We start from the raw sequence: 17,322 nt of genomic DNA on the forward strand, positions 1-17,322 counted from the left end.
CAGTGGCGCATTCACTGTGTCGGCCAATACAAAACGTCGGGTTTGCATTGTCGAGGCGGCCTACAGCCCCTGTACCTTAATCTATCCGCAATCAAATGATCACCGGGTCCCCCGACGGGACGGACTCCCTTTCTTCTTTCATGGTATTTTCTTATCGGCTGCTCGGGGGAGTGGATAACCTGGAATTGCATCGTTCGGTCGTCTATCCTGCGCCAAAGTGAAATGAAAGGGGCCTCTGGTAGAGAGCGAGAAAGAGAGAACGGCGAGAGAGGGCTGAGGGGGGGAGGGGGAGATAGAAAAAGCGGGAGCGTATCACGGAAACAATTTAACTAATGGAACGGTATTGCCCGTGGAGATCCGTGATCGCGGATGCAACGTCGCGAGAGCGCATTATCCACGTCTTGCCGCGTCTCCCGTCGCCGATTCCAATTTTCTGGGGGCCGAAAGATGTTGCCCCTTTAATCGACCCCCGCGTCGTCGCGTTAAGCGGTCGAGTTCAAACCAGGATGCCAGATTAAGTAGCTCGATTACGTCCTCGATTTAGCCCCTTCTTCTTCTTCTTCTTCTTCCTCCGTCTTCGCTTTTCGCGTAATTAAATTGGAAGGAGGCTGCACGCGTCGAGTTACGATTCTCGCGAACCCAGCCTCGGAAACACGAGCAGAGACGTTCGATCGGCTGTACATCGGACACGCGGCGAACAATTTGCTCGTCTTCTGCATAACGCTTTTGTTGCCGGATAAATGGCCGACACGTGGCTCGACATTATCGAACCCTCTCGCCTGTCGTCCTTTGTTTCCGTCGTGAAACACACCGTGCCGGCTAATGGACTTCTACAGTAGTTTTTTCGCGTGTACGACTCGAATTTTCTGAAACACGTGGGCACGATTATCGATAAAACAGGGCATTGTTGGGAATTTTATGCATCGATGCCAGAAGTAATCAGCTTCGGGAGGGTTCGACGGAGCGCAGAATTTTTCAGGCGCGCCGTTCGCTCGAATTATGCGAAATACGGCGTTCTTGCACCGTGGAGTCGGTGACAAAAGAAATCAGTAAATGATTCTAGAATTTGTTACGCGAGTTCTTGATTCGAACGATGGCTAAGGTGTTCATTAAATGGGGTAGAAACCCCTTTAACCGTTCGAGTCCCAGCGCGATCGCGTGTTCAGATCTTGCGTCGCGATCAAACTTTAGTGACGCACGTACATCGCATAGCTGCTCTTTTCATTTTTTTTTCTTTTCGTTTCGTTTGTCAGTCTTGACGAGAGCGATCGCGCCGCTTGATTCCCTTCGCAATCAATTAAGACAAGCGCTATCACGCTGTTCGGCACTTTTCGACCGTGTTCTCTGAATAACCCCTGGGACTCGAGCGGTTGATAAACATTTAATATAAAAAACGTATTCTAGTTACCAATGTTAACGTACCTTTTCGGCATGACAGGAAACATCCGGCTCTCAACGACTGTTTAAAAGTAATCCAAAGAGGCCGCGATCCCACCCTCACCCAGTCTCTCGTCGACGTCCAACGTGCTATGCTTTTTAACGCTAAACCTACCGCGGTCAAAGCGGCCGCTTTCTTATTTTGCAATTCTGCAAAGTTCCGAGACTCAGCAGCAAGTTTTATAATATAATATATCCGCTAGGTGCTTTTTTAATCACTGTATTATATTTTTAATGTTATAGTATATAATATAAATATAATATTATAGTATATATTATAAATATTATAATATTATATTTTTATATTATAAAGAATTACAAATATTTATATACTATAATATTTTAAATATTATAGTATATAATATAAATATAATATTATAGTATTATATTTTGATATTATAAAAAATTACAAATATTTATATACTATAATATTTTAAATATTAGAGTATATAATATAAATATAATATTATAGTATATATTATAAACATTATAGTATTATATTTTTGTATTATAAAGAATTACAAATTCCAACACAAATAAATTCGGTCTTCTCACTTTTGCGAAGCAGACATGCCAGTTAGTGTCACTGCTTGGTAGGTTTCGCGTTAAAAACATCGTTGGTACCGTTTGTCGATGCCAGGCGAAATACCGGAGTTCGTAGACCGTGGAGTCGCTGCGAGATTGGCGACACGGATACCAAGCTGGCCTAAATGGGGTGGTGGGAGCGCGGATCGCGGCCGAAATTGGCAGGCAAATGTTCCGATATCGATGGAACAGAGATCAGGGTGACCGAAGGGGACGACGATATTACAGCAACGTGTCTCCTCCGACTTCGTGTTTGAGTTCCACTGCGATATGAATGTCTCCCCATGGGGGTGTCGTCGCATATCGATTGGAATGAGGTGGTGCTAGCTACGCGTGCACGTATTCGGTGCATCGGTGTGCCCACGTGTACGGATAGGAGCGAACGCGCGAGCGCGTGTGTGTCCGTATGTCGTCCCGTTCGGAGCAGCCCTACGTTGTAACGCGAATTTCGTGGGAACATCGGTGTCGAAAATGGGGGAGGAATAGGGAATAGCGCGCGATCGAGCAATAGTGAATCGTGTTCTGGACGATGACACGGTCACCGACGTTTCTCGACGATAATGCCGCCGGCCCGGAACATTTGTCACGTGCCGGGCATTAGAACGCTCTCCCGCCGGCTTATCGGTTAATTAACAATAATTCCGTAGCTCTCTCCGACGGACCGTTGCACAATTTCGAGTTCCCTGTCGTTCGCAGGATTTTTCTAGGCAGTTCTAGTCGAGCAGTTCTTTCGACGACCTCCTGCCGAATAAAGAAGCATGGATTCTCGACGGAGGATCGCGACGCGCGGGTTAACCCCTTAACGTGCACGCTCGAGTTAACTCGAGCGCGCTAAACTGGCCAAACTGTGCACACTCGAGATAATTCGAGCGGCGTTGTACTTTATGTTGCTATAATTTTTCACACTCGAATGCGATCGAGAATTGAAAATAACAATGTGAAAGCAAAAAAAAAACGATCGTTTTATTGATATTTATCATTTACATGGGATTGTAAGCTATAACACTTACATATTCAAGTATAAAATATATCCTTTTTCTACTTATCACCTACGACTCATCTCTTCCTTGTGAGCCGCTTTCCGACAGCGTATTCATATTCAGATTCTGATTCGCTCATCTTTCAATATATATTTTACTAAAATATAATGTAAAATAAAATATAATAATAATAATAATAATAATAATGGTAATATTCTGAAAATTAGAAATCATACCAATTGTATAAATATTTAATATTTTTGTATTTTTGTAATTTTCTTGCCAAGACAACGTTCTAAATTGTGTTGTTTTACATTTAAAAAAATTGATTTTTTTTGGCCGGCCTTTTAAAAAAAACTGTGCATTAAGGGGTTAAACAAACTCGTCGCGGTATGGGGATTCGCGAAATAATTTAGCGCGACCGCGTGTCGGCAAACAGACCGGTTATCGAGTTACCTGTTCGTCGCTACGCGCGTCCCCTAGCCGACGTAGTCGCTTAAAACCCCGTCTCCCGATACTATCTGAGAGATAGTGCCACCCTCCGGAGTCGCCATTATCCTAAGCTGGCTTTTAACGAGCAGTCGCTCGATCAAAGATAGGTTCCTCGTCCCTATGCATAAATAATTGTAAACAGAATCGGCTCCCTTTCTTTCGCTTATTAATGAAATTGCGGCGAGCACCGCGCTCCTTTTAATTATTCCTCTAGCAACCTCCCTATTAAGTCCTAGGCTTCCGCCGCGTTTTCTGTTCCCGAGCAGCGGCTCCGCAACCTTTTAGTTACGAATAAATCCGAGCGACGGTCGCGTAAAGACACGGTCCGCGCCTCCCTTTTCCGTACAATTTCATCGATAGAACAAATCTCCTTTCGGAGCTCCGGACTTTTCGGTCGAAACGAAATACTAAAAGAGACTCGCGGCGGCTTAATTGGCGTCTACCGCAAAATGTTTAATCTCTCCCAGGCATCGGCCGCCGTAAATTCTACTGGCCCAGTTTTCGTTCGGAGTTCGGCAGATCGAGGCAAAGCGATAAATCAGGGCCGCGTGGGCTAGGAAAAATGGAGGAAGCCGGATCAGGAAAAGATAGGCGACGCAGGGGCGAGTTTCCCCCGCAGCTTTATTTCGCGATTTCGGTGTTTGCCGATCGCCTTGAGCCCCTAGGACCGCCGTGCCGGCACGAGTTCTATTTCCGTGGGATCCCGTTTGTTTCCGGGCAACCACCGGAAGGCGTCACCGGTGTTTCCAGCACTCGGTCGACGCTCGTTCACGATCGAGGATCGCGAGAGTACCTCGAGACCGCGGCCGCGTTACTCTCACGGCAAACGAGGCGCGAGAAACGCGGTGTATCCTGCACGGAGAGAGGAGAGAGGAGCTAGAGAGAACAGAGGGAGAGAGGGGGGGAGTCGCGCAGTCAGTTCGATATTGCCAGGGGGTGGCGCAGGGTGGTCTTAATGCATTTGCCGAGGTAGCTATGGTACGCATCACCAGCCACCCTTTCTGCAAGCTCAGCATGCCCTCTCCCTTCGCTCCCTTTCTCTTCGGTCCATTCTTCGTCTCTCCTCTTCGTTTCTCTACTTCGTCTCTTCTTTCTCCCCCCTTCTCCGCTTTCCCCTCTTCCCCGTTTCTCCTGATTTTCATTCACTCGCGAGATCTCTTTTCTCCGCCGTCTCTAACTTTTATTCTCCTCTCTGCCTCTTCTATCTTCCTATCTCTCTCCCCCTTTATACCTGTCTAGTTCTACCTTTCCATCTCTCTGTTTACGCATCGGCGCAAATATTGCAGAACCGAGAAGCAGAAACCGAACTGTTCAAAATCCTTGGCAATTATTTACCCATTTTCACAAATCTCAATTTGCCAGGAAGCATGGGACTCGGCTAAATTAATCCTGGGACTCCCAAGAACCCAGGTAAAATTTCTGCATATTCGTTCCTATCTTCTTTGGAGTATTTGACTCTGTTGGAACTAAATTATCTAAGGATATTTCGATGTACAGAATTTTTAGAAATACAGGGTGTATCACAAATGTCTCGTAATCCGGAAATGGAGGGTTCCTTAGGTTATTTGAAGTAACTTTTTCCTTAACGAAAATGCAAACCGCGGCTTCGTTTACGAGTTATTAACGAAAAACGCCGACCAATGAGAGGCGAGATCAGCTGACGCGAGGCAGCCGAACGGTCGAAGCTCAGTTCCGCTGATTGGCTGCGGCTGGCGCAAGGCGGCCGAACGGTCGAAGTCCAGTTCCGCTGATTGGCTGCGGCCGCCTCGCGTCAGCCGAGCTCGCTTCTTATTGGTTGGCGTTTTTCGTTAATAACTCGTAAACGAAGCCGCGGTTTGCATTTTCGCTAAGGAAAAAGTTACTTCAAATAACCTAAGGAATCCATCATTTCCGGATTTCGAGACATTTTTGGGACACCCCAATATGTGCGCGATACTTCGCAGCGAGCATGGTACCAGTTAACGCTGAATCCACGGACAGTAACAGTGCCCTGGTGTGCATGGTCGCATAAATGTTACAAGTTCGAATTCATATAAATCTTTTAACGTTTCTATTTTAAAATTTGCTCCAATGATATAACTTGTTCAAGCATTTCCCATAAAATAGTGTACAAAGTTTGTAATAATATCAAATAAGAAACCAGTTGACCGACTTCGTAATTGCGGCGATCGAGTGCCAAATGAAATCTCGAAGGCGTAAGCCGAACTGTGTTCCTTCCTGCCTATTTTTCTTAAATCGAGGAGTTCCAACGTTCCCTTCGCGGCCGTACATTCTCTGCAACGCCGAAGAAAGCAAGATTTATCTATGCAAGATCGCTGTTATCTCAGGGGCCAGGGCAAGAAACTATTGAAATTGCTTCTCCTTCTCTCGCAGTAGCCATTTTTGCGAGACGGTAGCGCTTCCCGGTTCCCCTCAGTTCCCTCTCAGTCGCTCGAATTCTCCTCCTCCATCGGCTTAGTCCTTCGCGGAATGTTTCTTCTTCATTTGCTCCTCGACGCAGGTCTCCGATTCACCTGTCCCTTTCGTTCATTTCGCCCCCTTCTCCACACCGCCCCTCCAGCCCCGAGAGTATAATGGATCTAAAACGAGCCGGCCGACCCCTTGGCTTTAATCTCTTAACGGGCAAACGACAAAAAAAATATCATTCGTATTCTTCTTGGAAGACGACGACGACGACGAGGACGACTACGTCGACGACGTCGACGGACGGCTGTCTGGCTCGATCAATTAAGAGATTGCCTTGTCTGCGACGATTATCCGGATTAACCGGTGCGCGGCGAATCAATGCACGGATTAAGGGGTTCGAGGATTCATGCCGAAGCCGGAATCTCTCGCCGGACCCTGCGATTAGGCGCTCACGGTTACGATTACGGTAAACTTTGCGACCGGTCGCGTAATGCTCGGCAAAAATTCTGTTGCGCAACCGTGTGTCAATTAAAACCGGTTGTGCAACTGCCCGACGATTTTTCCAGCAATTTATCGATTTCTACCTCGACGTTGTTCCTTCGGCTTCAATCGTTTCAGCTGTTCCTTCGGCATCGGTTGTATCAGTTCGTTTCACTCGTCGAAAATTGATCGGTCGCTGAAATCGTGCAAGGTCGCGAAAACATCGAGATCTCGATGTTCGAGACGAGACGGGAAACTCGAGATGGGACGAGACGAGCTCTCGAAAGTATCGCGACGTAGCTTCTTTAGTTTATTCGTCGGCTTGAATTCATTCGTCGTCTGAATTTGCCTGGAATGATTACTTTGTATCGCAGATGCTCGCAGGGCATCGTTACGATACAGTACTGTACGATACAGTAATGTCTCCCTAATTGACGCCCTGATTTCTGCACAAAAATGGACAATTTGGGAAGAAGAGATACAATTATTCGAGTCTTGCGGCTCGTTCTTATAATTGTTGACAATGGGTAACTATAAAAACGAGTTGCAAGGCTCGAATAACAATATCTCCTGATCCCAAATTGTCCACTTTTGTTTCTAAGCTGAGCGTCAATTAGGGAGACATTACTGTACGTCGCGCGTTAGAATAAATTCTCTCTAATTGACGCTCAGCTTATACACAAAAATGGACCATTTGGGAAAAGGAGATACAATTATGCGAGCCTTGCGCCTCGTTTTTATAGCAACCTATTGTCAACAACAATAAAAACCAGACGCAAGGCTCGCACAATCGTACCTCCTCTTCCCAAATTATCCATTTTAGTGGACAATTTGGGAAGAGGAGATACGATTATGCGAGCCCTGTAGCCCGTTTTCATAATTGTCGAGTATCAACGACCATAAAAACGACCCTGAAAGCTCGAATATTCGCATCTCCTCTTCCCATGAAAATTGTCCATTTTCGTGGACAATCCGAGCGTCGATTAAAGATACATTACCGTATTTCTTTCCTAGTTTATTCGTCAGCTTGTCTCTTCTTGCGAGTACACGGCGACTCGAATTTCCCAGGATCGACTTCCAGCTGCTTCGTTTCGCCGATGTTCGCAGGATATCGCGATCGTTCGGGCGATTTCCGAGCGTGTCGAGAATCGGCAGGTATTCGGTAGTTGTTCGAGCAGAGATAGGGCCAATCGAAGGTCCTCGAGGATCCTCGGACGTCCGGTTGTTTCATCAGGAATGGCAACGCCGGGTTGGACAGGACAGCGTTACTTTCGGATTCACGGTAGTGTCGTGGCAGAGCAGCGGCGTGCCGGTCGGGAGCACTTAGAAAATCGATAAGCCCCGGCTCACTTGATCCGCCGTTGGCTGCTGCCAGGCCATATCTTGATTAAAATCAGTGCCGCCCGGCACTCTCCTTTCTTCACCCTTCTCGGGGCAAGACTCGCCCCCTCCGGAGCACCGATGAATCCGGTTAGTCTCGTTAACGTCTTAAGTCACCGGCTCTCCTCTCCGTCCCGCGGCAGCTTCTCGCCGCCCTCTGCGCCATCCTCCGACACCCTGCGACACCCTGCGACACCCCGTCCGCCCCCGCGCGTACACACAGGCTCCACCGAACCGGGGACAATGGAGCGTCGTGCTTCCTCGAAAACGCGCGCCGCCACTTGTGCTGTAACGCGTGTCCGATAAAATCAGCACCTCCGCTCCGATTAAACGGGGACCAGCCGATGCACCTCCGCGGCGAATCGATGCACCGCTGCAGCCTGCTTCCCGTGGATTACGCTTTCCCGATCTTTCCTGTTCCTCGTTCGACGAGAAACGTTTTCCTGCGAAAAGTACGAATATTCCTGAATCGAACGTTTTATCCTTGGATCGTACACCCGCGCATTTATCCTCCGCGTCCATTCGGCGTCGCGATTGCTGCTTCGGATTTTCTCGCGAAGAGTACGAATATTCCCGAATGCCGCTCTTTGCCGAATTTTATTCTTAGATCGTAGACCCACGCGTTCGTTCGTTATGGAGAATCTTGGAAATTTCGCGTCGCGCAACATCGAATGAAACTGCCCCCGTTGCGATCGGAAGCCGTATCTACAAGCTGGTTCTCTTCCCGATCTCACGGTGTCCTGTTCGTTCGCCGAGAACCGAGTCGGCCGGTACGAAAAGTGAAAGTGCATCGCGTCTGTATGCAGGTCTAGCCGGCATAGCCGGTCACGTACCGATTCTCTCTCTTTTTGTGGTCTGATTACCCGGCGTTATTCGCGGCGGGTTAAATCGGTCCCACGAGGCCGACGGTATTACGAAATCGACGGAGTATCTCGTCCGAGCAAACCGATGCAAACTCGACGGTTCAGTTCATCGTTACGCTTGTCTGCATTCTTCTTAGCGGTTCTCGGCGCGAACGGGTTTAACGCGCGTTACGCGTCGAATGCGAACCTCGACGATTCCGGTGAATTCCAAGCAATTTAATCGATTAGACCAAAACTGGACAGGTGATATTTACCGTGGCAACTGTTGGTTCAAAAATCCTGGACACGTTCGGTTCTTCGGAATACGGTAAATTTCTTCAATTTTCCCTCGGCTTGGACACAAAAATGGACAATTTGGGAAGAGGAGATGCGATTGTTCGAGCCTTGTGGCTCGTTTTTATAGTCGTTGACAATTGGCAACTATGGTTAAATTGACAATTTGAGCGTCGATTAGGGAGAATTTGCGTTATATTGTAATACAAGTGAATTTGAAAATCCTAGAGTTAAAACTTATTATCATCCGCATAAATGAGTTAGAATCGTAGCGGCGCGTGAGTCACATGCTCGAAAAATGTTTTAAGCTGTCGTTAATACGTGCCAAAATGTTAAAAAGACAAGCTTATCAAATTATAAGGTTACAGTAAATTAACTCTATCGTTATTAGGTCGTTCGAAAAGTTGTGTCGTTTCTCAAAAGAAATTTCGTCTTGTAAGCTCGTTAAAGAAGTACGTGATTCAGAAAACGACGGAGCTTCTACGAGATAAGATTTTGAAAACACCAGAAAAATGTCGGAAGGTTTTGTTTTATTCGAAACGTTAAAAAATTGTCTTTTATTTAGACACATTTATTTTAGAACGAAACAACTTTCCGAACGACCTAATATTATTATTAACCCTGAATATATATATAATCGTGCCTAAGAATAAGCACGATTGTTTCGATGAAAATATATCAACGAAGTTTTATTTAAAAACTAAATATCTCTTCTCTACAGGGTGTCCCAAAAATGTCTCGCAATCCGGAAATGGCGGGTTCCTCGGATCATTTGAAGCAACTTCTTCCTTTACAAAAATGTTCTCCGAGGCACCGTTAACGAGTTATCAACGAAAAACAGTGACCAATAAGAATCGAGTACGGCTGACGCGAGGCGGCCCAGCCAACCAGCGCACGAAGCCCAGGTCCGCTCATTGGCTCGGTCGCCTCGCGCCAGCCGAGCTCGCCTCGCATTGGTCACTGTTCTTCGTTAATAACTCGTTAACGGTGCCTCGGAGAACATTTTTGTAAAGAAAAAAGTTGCTTCGAATGACCTCAGGAACCCGCCACTTTCGGATTGCGAGACATTTTTGGGACACCCTGTATATTTGATAGAAAAATTTGCAGTAAAAAATTTCTCTTCGTCTGAAAAACAGTCTGGACTTGGCAGTGTGTAAACTGGAAATAGTTTTGGTTCCTTAAGAGTTAATACTCTGTTATTAACTCGACTCTAAATAACGCCGCTGCGGCTCTAACCGATCCACATGCGACCGATAAACGATCCGAAACCTCGAAGATCCAGAAACGCCGAGCCGTTCGAGAGTTTTTCCTTGAGAATCTCGTAAGAAACACGGACGCGACCGTTAATCGGACGATCGCCGACATAATCGTCGGGAGAGAAGGTCGATTAAAATAGCGAATATTAACGACCGAGCCTCGGCAAGAACGATGCGCCGTATCCTGTTCAATGGCATGCAAAAAACAAGGCAGCCTCGCGGTTTCCCGCTTCTCGAACAGCGCCGCGGGCCACTGAATACGCGGCACATAGATTCTGCCGCGAAACAAAGCAGCATTCATTGCTAATTGATTTCCCAATTAGCTGCCGCGACTCGGGCGAGGCTGGCTGCGCCGTTACAAAAGCGACGACGGTCAGAGCAGAGCCTCTAGCACGCCTCGTGTTTATTCCGCGGGAGAAATTGTAAAATTTCGCGGCCGCTCGACGAACATCCCCGACGAATGACGATCTTGAATGCGAGAAACGCGATTCGGCTTCCTCGAAGGGAAAGACTAGGCAATAACGGAATATTTCTCGAGACTTTCGCCGATGGAGACGCGGGGCCCGGAGGCGCGCGCGAAGGCGGACCGAAGCCGTATAAACTGTCGACTTCCCGCGTCGACCAAAAAACATTTGCCTGCGATTAATTAACGGGTAGCAGCCGTAGAAGACGCCCGCGAAGCGTACAGTCCGCTGGAAAATTCAGCGGAGCCGTCTTCGAATCCGAGATCCGTCGATCGATCGCGCCCACTCCGAGACGGAACAACGAGGTTTAACCTTTTAGGTACGGCTGAATTCTGCGCGAGGCTATTTCTCTGGACGGCAGAGTCTGATATGTACTGTACAGAGTCTGATACTGTATATTCTGTTTTTATATACAGGGTGTCCCAAAAATGTGTCGCAATCCGAAAGTGGCGGGTTCCTCAGGCCATTCGAAGCAACTTTTTCCTTTACAAAAATTTTCTCCGAGGCACCGTTAACGAGTTATTAATGAAAAACGGTGACCAATGAGAGGCGAGCTCGGCTGGCGCGTGGCGACCGAGCCAATGAGCGGAACTGGGCTTCGCGCGCTGGTTGACTGTGCCGCCTCGCGTCAGCCGTACTCGATTCTTATTGGTCACTGTTTTTCGTTGCTAACTCGTTAACGGTGCCTCGGAGAACATTTTTGTAAAGGAAGAAGTTGCTTCAAATGATCCGAGGAACCCGCCATTTCCGGATTGCGAGACATTTTTGGGACACCCTGTAGACTGTTGTAAATCGATGCGAAGACAAAAGAAGTGTGAAACAATGCATACGAAGACAATTATTTGGTTCAAACGATGAGCGAGTGAGCTACTAGAGCAAGCCACTATAGCGGCGCGTCGTCCAGAGAGATGACATGCGCGAAAGCCACTATAGTGGCGCGTCGGGCCTAAAAGGTTAACGACCAAGGTACGGTACAGTGGAACAACCTTTCATCCGAGCCTCGTCCGGCACCAGGAGAAACGACTTCGCGGGACTCTTCGGCGCTGGAAAGGCCGCTGTTGTTAAAAGTTTGCCGTCTCGATGGTTCGGCGACCCCTGTTAGCAGTTCCAGGACCGAATCTCGTGCCGGCGAACGGTCACTGTTACCCGCGAGCCCTCCTCCTCCCCCGGCGACGACGTTTGTCCCTTCGAGAACTCCACGCGAGCCGCGACAGCAATTGTTCGATCGAATCGGCTCTCCCCGGACTCGCGGCACGGTCCGGGTATCGTTTCGTTGGGGCGAGATAACGAGTGAATTTTTCATGACTATCCTCATTAAACGGGTGCCCCGGGGGATCCGTCGAATCCGATCGAAACAGCGAAGACCATCGACGCGAGGAGGTAACGAACCCTGACGGGTCCCGACCGCGATTCTGTGTTTCGAGCGCATGCAATATGCTTTGTGCCGGGGCGCCCGGGGCTGAAGGCACTCCCTCGCCGAACAGCCTACGAAAGCCCGGACTCCGAGATGTACGCCGAGGAACTGCGCCGAAGGACAACGCGCGCCGCGCGAGTCTCGTCGAGATCGGCCACGGATCACCGAGCCGGAGGACCGTAGGGAAGAAGCTCGGCTGAGCGATGTTTGCCTCGCTCAAATGTTGACCGAACCACCCTCGCCACTCCGGGATCATATCCTGCTTTCAGACGAACCTCTCAGGATATACGCGAACCTGGTCCCTCGTCCTAAGATGTCCATCACGATCTCGAGCCGATGCTCCGCGAGGAAACACACCCCCGGCGGACGCGCGAGATTCCTCCGGATCTCGCGGAGCTCCTTCGAAGATGCCCTGCTTCGCTCGCCATCCTCCGGAATGATTTCACCCGCGAAGAAAAAAAGGATGTTTTTGGCGGATGCTTTCTATGCTCGCCGGCAGAAGTCTGATTAGCCGACACCTTCGCGCGACTACCGATCCCAGTGTGCGCAGTGGGGCCTTCGATTTCCTCTTTAACCCTTTATAGTGCCGAACATCGACGCATCGTTGTCTCGACTATACTCGAGAAAATATCGTTTTATGTTCCCTTTTTAAGCCTGTAATACGTTTATGCAATTGTTTTAAAATTCACGTAGTTCTCTACTAACTCATTACTCATAACTTTAACATAACTCTATTAACTCATCGAGTTTGCAATATTTCAATGTAAAAACAATAACTGGCAGTAATCGGCAGTCGGATCGAGGCTTAATTTTCCGATAATCAGGTGTTGCAAAATTTGTATAATTCCCTGAATTTCTGAAACCTTGCGAAACTCGACCGAGCCTGGTATTTTTCACTCTGGTGCGCACAAGTTTTTCGATCGGCATTGAAACGGCGAAATCCGTGTTTTGTCTGTGCACCGTGGAATCGAACGCTAATAATATTTGTGCAATACAACATCGTGCGCTAGCAAAGAATCGTGCTACTCGGTTTTTGTACACGTTTGTAGTAGAAGTGGTTCTTTGGAATTGCTGCTATTCAAGAGAACACATATTTGGAGATACAGAAATGGACAATTCGGGAAGAGTAGATACGATTGTTCGAGCCTTGCAGCTCGTTTTTATAATTGTTGAAAATCGGTAACTATAAAAACGAGTCGCAAGGTTCCTCTTCCCAAATTGGCCATTTTTGTCGACAATCTGAGCGTCAATTAGGGAGACATTACTGTACAGCAATTTTCTTTCGACGATCGAGTGAAACAAGTTTAAAAATTGATATTTATCTGAACTATTCTAATTCTTGGCTAGATAATTCTTATCTTTCCTGCAGCTATAATTTGATCGCGAATAATTTTAACCAGGACAATTACTATGCGAACAGCAAGTTATAGCAACAAAGGGGTTCGAAGATTCCAAGTACAGTAAATTCTCTATAATTGACGCTCAGATTGTCCAAAAAAATGGACTATTTTGGGGAGAAGAGAGACGATTATTCGATCCTTGCGGTTCATTTTTATAGTTACAAATTGTCCACAATTACAAAAACGAGCCTTAAGGCTCGAACAATCGTACCTCCTCTTCTCAAATTATCCATTTTAGTGGACAATCCGAGCGTCAGTAAGGGAGACATTACTGTACGATACCAGACACGTGATGCTCGTGACATTAACGCTACGCTGGCCGGATATTGTAAATATCTCCACAATAGCTGCAAAACGGATATTTCTACAACCGAAGCGGCCGAGTTTAGTCTTTCGGAAATCTAAATTTTTCCCACTCTCGAACTACACGCTTCGAGATTGAAGCGTCAGTTTTAGCGGATGCAAACCTCTGCAAACTAATATACGTATATGATTTCCTTCTATGCGTGGGCCGTCACAGGGTTCGGCGACTCCGCAACCTTAAATGCGAATCGAAGAAGTCAGAGTCGAAAGTCCCGGTGTGTCGAGGCCACCCACGGCGAGCGAAGGTCGCGGGACCGGGGGTGTCGTGTTTAAAGTAGCGTCCCATCGGCGTCGCCGCGTACCGTTAATTCGTCGCGGTGATTATGGATCCATTAGTGTGGCAGCCGACAAATAGCACGGTACAATCCAATAACCGTCGCGGCCCGTAATAAAAGGGGAGGCAGTTTAAGCACCAGTCGGGGGTAGTTTAGGCGGCACGCACGCACGCACGCACGCACGCGGAGCTCCGCACGCTCGTGCGCACGGTCTCGTCGGCCGAGTGTTTACCAGTAGATACCCCGGCCTCCGTTCTTCCCAGTGTGTTTCGAGTAGTCTCTCCGCGGCTCTCCCGCTCTCTTCCTTCCTCACCCTCCGGCTCGCTCTCTCTCTCCGTCTCTCGTCCCCGTTCGCACCCTCTTCGGTTCTTTCCGTTTCATTCACTCCGTTCTTCACCCCTCTCCGCGCCGCCGTCGACTCCCCGATCGCTATCCGATTTTAGTTGCTCGCCGGCGCAACCACGCGTCGAGGGAAACCGAGAAAGAGTGAGAGGGGTGACGTCCCCAATACCGGCCAGATAGCGATCACCGCGTTCATTGTCGCATCACCGTAATATCCTGCCGTAGAGACCGAGATGGGGTGTGTAGCGGCAGCGAGGACTCTGACTCGAGAAGAACGGGGCTCTCGTTCACTAACACCGACGCTCTGCCACCAGCGAACGGGTGAACCAGGGGGGCGGGGGCAACTCGCCGAGGGGTGGACTAAAAGCCTCGAATCTGCGTTTCGGAACGGCTCACCACCGGCTGGGCGCCTAGCGACGTGTTAATTATCCCCGTGTTTCGCGAGCTGCAAAAATCCCGGGACCGCTGGGGGATTGTTCGACGGGAATCCATCGAGGACGGAGTTTTAGCGATTCGAACGACCCCCGGGTCGATCCGGGCCACTTTGGCGTTTTGGGATTCGATCGTGGACACCGAGGTTCGGGGGACGAATCGGGGAATAATCGATCGGGAAAGTTGAGATCGAGCGAAGGATTCGATCCGGAACAATGTCCAAAATCGAGCGAAGGATTCGATCCTGAATAGTGTCCAAAATCGAGCGAAGGATTCGATCTGGAGCATCGATTAGAATCGAGTAAAGGATCGATCGAGAATGCTAAGATCGTGCGGAAGATTTTATCGGGAACGCTGACTAAAGTCGAGTGGAACATTCGATCAAGGAAAGTAACAAGATCTAAAGATCTAGCGAAGGATTCGAGTAGTCAGGGTTGCAATAGATATTTCTCTCTCTTTCTCTCTCTCTCTCTCTCTCTCTCTCTCTCTCTCTCTCTCTCTCTCGTATCGATTCAGCAATCAAGAGAAGGACAGAGTAGCAATCAACTGATAAATGCCCGTTTTTCAGACTCGAATTCGGTTATTCAACGTACCAAATTGTTTAATACTTTTCGCTGTTTAATCCGCGCACTCGTGCATGCCCTGGATTCAAAATTCCGATGGAACCGTTAAGCCGATTGGGCCGAATTTCGAAGAGAAATTCGCGTGAAATAGAAAAATTTATATTAATAAATTAATATTATAATATATAATATATATTAATAATATATTAATAATATATAATAATAATATATTAATAATATAACAATAATATATTACTAATAATATTAATATATTATTAAAATTAATAAAATTTATATATTTATTTATGTGTCGTCCTTCCGCTTGAAACCAGCGCGTTCCATTCGAAATCTCGGGGACCGCGGAGCGCGCAGAAGGGGTTTCGATTTTTCGCGGCCGCGGCCGCGGTTTTTCGAGTACACGAATCCCCCCGCAGAAAGTGCTCCCTCTTTCTCCGTGGGTTTTCTTTGAACTGTAAAACGGGGCCGCTAATCTGAAAGCGTTTCAAGGCGATCGACGGCGCCGCGGTCGGATCCGAAACGTTCTCGCATAAACGTTCCACGATCTTTACTGCCGGTCTGGCCGGGAAGTTCTCTTCCGATCCGGCCGCTTTATGGGCCTGTCGAGCAAATGAAATGAAATTCATGCAAATCGCGGCACAGCCGACCAGTCGGTCCGCCACCGCTTTTGTATCGGGGCGGCGATGCGTCCAACCTATATCACGAGGGTGAAACCGTGCTTCCCCTGCGCCAGCCACGAACCCGAGCTCCAATCCGGTCCCGGCCATCGTCGGCTTTTCGTGGTCCCGAACGTTTAGGGTTGGTTTGCGCGCCGCGACCGATGCTCCATCGCGAAACCGTTCCAATAGAAGTTAGCTGCTGTCTATCTTCGGCTGGAAGCCGCGATGCGCGGAAGCGCCTTGTTGCAAAAAGTTGACCAAAAAGATGGCAACGTTTTTAATATGTCAAGCTAAAGTCCGTTCTTAACCTCTTAGGCACGGCTGAATTTTGCGCGGGGCTGTTTCTCTGTACGGCAGAGTTCAACGCGAATTACGTGTAAAGCCACTATAGTGGCGCGTCGTACAGAAAGATGACATCCGCGAAAACCGCTATAGTGGCGCATAGTGCCTAAGAGTTTAAAGAAACTATTTGTAGAATATGAACATGTATGGTGCAAAGACGAATTTTGCACACAAGCGGCGCGACGTATATTTGAATCGAGTCTTGCGCTTCCCTCCTCGATATGTCCTAAAGCGTTGTTATAGCATAACGTAAAGGTAGACAAAAATTCTGATAATCACCGAGATTCCTACTCTAACAAGATTCATTACTTGAATCAAGACGTTGTTTTTCCCCCCATTTTTAAGATATACAAGATCGAAAATCAATGTTGAGAATGTAGAATTTTATTGATAGTCGTAACAAATACGTTGATAATAACAATCGCGTCCGTAGTGTCTAATTTTCCATTTTGAATTCTGCAGTTTTACAAAAGTATAGTAAACACTCCCTAATTGATGCTCGGCTTGTACACAGAAATGGACAATTTGGGAAGAGGAGGTACGATTGTTCCAGCTGTTGATGGCTCGTTTTTATAGTTCTTGACAATCGGTAATGTAAAAACGGGCGGCGTGGCTCGAATAACCGTATCGCCTCTTCCAAGATGGTCCATTTTTGTGCGCAATCTGAGCGCGAGTTAGGGAGAATTTACAGCACAATCTAAGCGCGAATTAGGGAGAATTTACTGCACGAAGCTATCGCTTGTGACGGTACCACTGTAAGGTACCATTAGTATTCGAGGTTAGTACAGTAATGTCTCCCTTACTGACGCTCAGATTGTCCACTAAAATGGATAATTTGGGAAGAGAAGATACGATTGTTCGAGTCTTGCAGCTCGTTTTTAAAGTTACCAATTGCCAA

At 47.7% G+C, this 17,322-nt stretch overlaps 1 protein-coding gene across 6 annotated transcripts in view; it reads left to right on the top strand.

Annotated features, from left to right (window-relative positions):
- LOC117218597 (protein Skeletor, isoforms B/C) overlaps positions 1 to 17,322 on the top strand; it is a 109,467-nt gene that overhangs the window by 45,260 nt on the left and 46,885 nt on the right. The gene's annotated exons all lie outside the window — the stretch shown is intronic.

Source organism: Megalopta genalis, chromosome 7 (genome assembly GCF_051020955.1).
Source record: "Megalopta genalis isolate 19385.01 chromosome 7, iyMegGena1_principal, whole genome shotgun sequence".
NCBI classification, from domain to species: Eukaryota; Metazoa; Arthropoda; class Insecta; order Hymenoptera; family Halictidae; genus Megalopta; species Megalopta genalis.